The sequence below is a fragment of the Amaranthus tricolor genome, chromosome 4 (genome assembly GCF_026212465.1).
Source record: "Amaranthus tricolor cultivar Red isolate AtriRed21 chromosome 4, ASM2621246v1, whole genome shotgun sequence".
In the NCBI taxonomy this organism is placed as follows: Eukaryota; Viridiplantae; Streptophyta; class Magnoliopsida; order Caryophyllales; family Amaranthaceae; genus Amaranthus; species Amaranthus tricolor.
In genome coordinates, this window is record NC_080050.1 from 14,389,101 (window position 1) to 14,394,057 (window position 4,957).

A 4,957-nucleotide genomic window follows, 5' to 3' on the forward strand; every position below is an offset into this window, starting at 1 on the left:
CCAGATTTATTCCTGCTAAAGTAACTTGGAAAGCAAAACAATTGGTTGATGCTTATGTGAAAGAAGTACTTAGACTACATGGTATACCGATGACAATAGTTTCAGATCGAGATCCAAAATTTGTGGCTCGATTTTGGAATGAGCTACAAAGGGCATTCGGCACGACCCTTAATTACAGCACCGCTTTTCACCCAGCTACAGATGGGCAGACGGAGAGGACCATCCAGACTCTAGAGGATATGCTTCGGGCATGTGCCCTTGATTTTCAGTGTTCGTGGGAGGATATTTTACCATTAATAAAATTCTCCTACAACAATAGCTACCAGAGTAGTATTGGTATGGCTCCGTATGAGGCCTTGTATGGCCAAAGGTGTAGGACACCACTTTATTGGGATACCGGGAGGTCTGGTGTGCTAGTTGGACCAGAGATGATCAGAGAGACCGCTGAACAAGTCAGAATCATTAGAGACCGGATGAAGGCTGCCCAAGATCGACAGAAATCCTACGCTGACCGTAGGAGGAGGAAACTTGAGTTCCAAGTCGGTGAGAAGGTGTTCCTTAAAGTCTCGCCAACAAAGGGAATCAAGACGTTTGGAATGCAGGGGAAGCTTGATCCTCGGTACATTGGACCCTATGAGATTTTACGTAGAGTTGGAGAGGTAGCTTATGAGTTAGCATTACCCCCACAATTAGCTAAGGTTCACAATGTGTTCCATGTGTCGCAATTGCGCCGGTATGTGTTTGATCCATCACATGTTCTCCAGTATGAGCCCATTCAACTTGTTGAAAGCTTGCAGTATGAGGAAAAGCCCCTGAGGATCCTAGGTCGAGAGGTTAGAAAACTCCGTAGCCGCACGATTCCACTTGTGAAAGTGCTATGGAGTGGACAGGATACCGATAGTGCTACTTGGGAAAAAGAGGACGATATGTTAATTAGATACCCTTACTTATTTGAGTGATGTATTTATAACCATTAGTTTGAGTTAGTTTCGAGGACGAAACTCTTGTAAGAAGGGAAGACTGAAACAGTGGTATTATTAGAAGATTTCATTAGTCATTTTTAACGCCTAATTTTTCTTATATTTCTTCGTTACTAATTATAATTTAATTAGTGATGGTAGTAATTTGAAAAATCTCTACGATGATTAGAAACTTGTTAATTCGTAACATGATGATGAACCGAAACAAGTAACGTAAACTTTGGAGGTAAAAACTTAAAATTGAGCAACTACCCATAAACAGTTCAAAAAAAAAAATTTTTAATTATTACCCAAGTATATTATATAACCATGATGGGAGTAAATTAAATATTTCTCACATATACAAGTGATTTTTAAACATGAAGTACAAGTTACATAACTTGTTACATGTACAACAATTTTTACCCAAACTTTAAACTATCTTAGATAAACCTTTCTTATACCATAATAGACCAAATTGAGGACAAAAAACACTCCAAATCAGCCCCAAACAGCAGCTAATATAGCTGTCCCAAATCTCCTTAGTAGCTCCTTGTTCACTTACACACTCAAGCCAATCACACTACCCAAAACCCCTTTTGTTCTACCCAAAGCTTGTGCATCATTACAAGCATGCAAGAGGCAAATATTTGAAGCAAAAGCACTCAATTTTCTGAATTATTATTCAGCCATAAATCCCAACACATTGCTCCCAAGTTCATCCATGAACCAACACTAGAATCCTCTAAACTTTCAATAACTAAAACACCTTCTTTTCTCATCAAATCTTCTTCAAAAACCCATCTAAAACTTCTGAAAATTTATGTTTATAAACTCAAATCTCCCATAAAAATAATCTTCATCTTAAGAGCTTTCCATAGACACCAAACTTGAAGAAATCCACCAAGTATAGAGTAAGTTATGTTCATTTCTTTATTCCACTAGTTTTTGTTAAAACTTGTTCATGTAAAATATTTTTTTTACATGAATCTTTCTATAAACTAAGATCATTATAAAATGAATATTTTATCTCTAAACTAAGAAAATCATCATTTATAAATCTATAAAAATAGGCAATAATAGAAAGTAAGAAGATGCATTTCTACAAACATATAAATTTTGTTACTTAAAGGATTCAAGTAAAATTATGGGACTTAACTAATTATGTTGCTCAACATAATAAGTATACTCCAAATATGTTAAAATCATCACAAGTATTAGCCTAACAACTCTAACTAGGAAAAGTTAAGTGCATATTAGAAATCCAAAATTATTATTGATTTTTGGATGAATGCAATAGGTTTAGTTGAAGAGTTGGAGTTGAGACTTGAAGGGCAAGGACCCCAAGTTAGAACCACTTCTAAGAACGCGTAGGAGCTTACGTGGGAGCTTACGGAATAATTATATAGGCTTGGAGTCGAGGTATGTCACATGGGGTGATTTTTAAAGGATTTAAGAACAAGTTGGGAAAGTTTGTGTATAAACTTCTTTTTAAAAAAAAATCATATTGAACTTTAATTACTTTTTGTTACGATGCATTTCCATACATGCTAGTGATGCCCTAATATAATACAAAGGTTATGTTTAATGATATGATTATGCTAAGCATGTTTTACCCATGTGGGAAATATTATGATTTGATTTTGCTAAGTTGCAAATAAAGTATGTTTTGCTATGTGCAAATAAAAGATGTTTATCATATGGAAAAAGTTAATATTTTTGACTTTCAAATGCTATTAAGATTACAAGATATATAATATGTACAAAAAAATATTTTAGCCTAAATGGCGGGTACATATGCCACAGCAAATGTTGTGTGCATGATTAAACGGCTCACCAATGCTGAGCGCGTATTGTTCACAATACCATTGTGTTACACTTGCCGGACATGTCGCGGACGGTAGACCGACTACCAAACGAGTCACAGGATGACTCACAGAGTACCCATGTAAACTTATGATATGAGTTTGAAATTGATTTGGATCCATTGAGATCTTATGATTTATGATGAAAAATGAGAATTTGAAATGACTATAGAGCCATTGAACTGGATTTGAATCATAATATGATTTATCAAATGAAAAAGCATATTTCAAAATGAATTTACTCAAAAAAAAAGGGTTTCAATAACTTGTTTGACGGACACCAGTGTGTTTATACTCAGCCTTTTTGCTGATACTATGCTTTGTATGTTTTTCCAATGGTTTTGTTTTTTAGAGTAAACCCCTATGGCACCTCGACGGAGAATGGATATGCGAGCGGAAGATGAACCTGAGTTGGAGTATGACTCCCCTTTGTTTAGATCTCGTTATTTTATTTGAGAGACTGTTAGTTTAGATTTAGACTATTTTAAGGATGTCATTTGAACTTTGGACTTATTTCGATTTGGTTGTAATTTTCCTATATTTTGGACAGTTAAGACTTCCGTTATATTGCTTTGGTTTGGTTCAAGTATTATACTTGAATATTGGTTTGACCTTTAAGTAACCCCTTAATTGTGTTGGCAAAAGTAAGCTTCCGCTTGATTAATACTAAATTCCAGTTAGTGTTTGCCTTCATAATTCGAGGCGGTTACAGTTTCATCAACAGTTGGATTAATTGTTTGGATTGCTGTAGTCTCAGCAATATTAACATCAGTAGTTTGACCCTCAACAGCAACTTCTTGATCATCATCTCCATTCTTCTCAGCCTCTTCTTCCTTCTCCTTAGCCTCAGCCTCTTTAGGTACAGCAACATCACCATCAACGACCTCTTCTTCCACTACCACATCTTCTACTACCATTCCCTTCATTTCTTTCATAAAAGTGTCTAACATAAAAGTGAGAGTGGACACTTTATCATGTAAATGCAGTAGAGAAGATTTCCTTTCACCAACCTCCAAGTCTAGAGACTGAAGTCGAGAAAGAGTGGTGTGTTCTTTGATGTGAGGTTCAAGACGTGTAAGCCGCTTACCATGAATCTTTTGAAGATCCTCTTTATCAGTTGAAGACAAATTTGAGTACAACTCATATTTGCCATCCACTTTGAAAATACCAAGAGGCGGAAGGATTTCATTAGACAACGAAATAGGACCAGAACAATCCACTTCCTCTAAATCAGAGAGCAGATTGAAATGATCAAAGATCAATGTCAAAAGATTGGAATAAGGAAGAGAGCAATTGCGAGAATGTGAGCAACAAAATCGCATTGTTGAGAAGATAATAGAAGAAAAAATCAACATTTTTTAGAGAAGCAATCTTCCACATTAATATGAGATGAGCATCAGTAACCAATTCACAAGAAGTGTTGCGAGAGAAAATGGTTCTAACAAGAATGTAGTGTAACAGTTTTCCATTAAGATTCAAAGCATTGTGTGTTAATTGTTTAGTAGAAGAGAAATCAGAATAGGATTCAAGAATGAACATATCCCTAGCATTTTGTAACGCTAAAATATTAGGGGTTTGATCATCAACTTCATGAGAGAATTTAAAAATGTCATTCATTAGGGTTTTCGAGATGATAATCTCTTGACCTTTTATAAAACTTCTCAAAGCTTGTTCTCCATCAACCATAATAAAAGATAAATTCGAATAGAAAACCTTTACAAGACTTGGATAAGTTGTAGAGCCAGGGCTTAAGAACATACCCGGGGTAGATTGTATGAAAGTTGAAATAATTTCAAGATCTTCAAACAAGAAGAAATTATAATCAAGTAAATCAACAAAGGAAAGTGATCTTTGTCAAAAAATATCAACCCATCTCCCATAAGCAGTATGGTTTTCAAACCATTGTTTAGGAACATCAAAAGTGTGTAATGGTGAGTGAACAACAGGGGTAATAGGTTCAGCCATTTTTGATTTAGATGATTCTCCTTTTTCGGATTTTGAATAGGATCTGCTTAGCCTTCTTTTAGGTGCCATTGAAGCAGATTTTGAAAAGCTTGAAAGGGAAAGTGAAAGAGACGGTTTGAGTAGGAAATCAGAAAAAGATTTTGTGAGCAAATGAATGAGCAAAGCGTT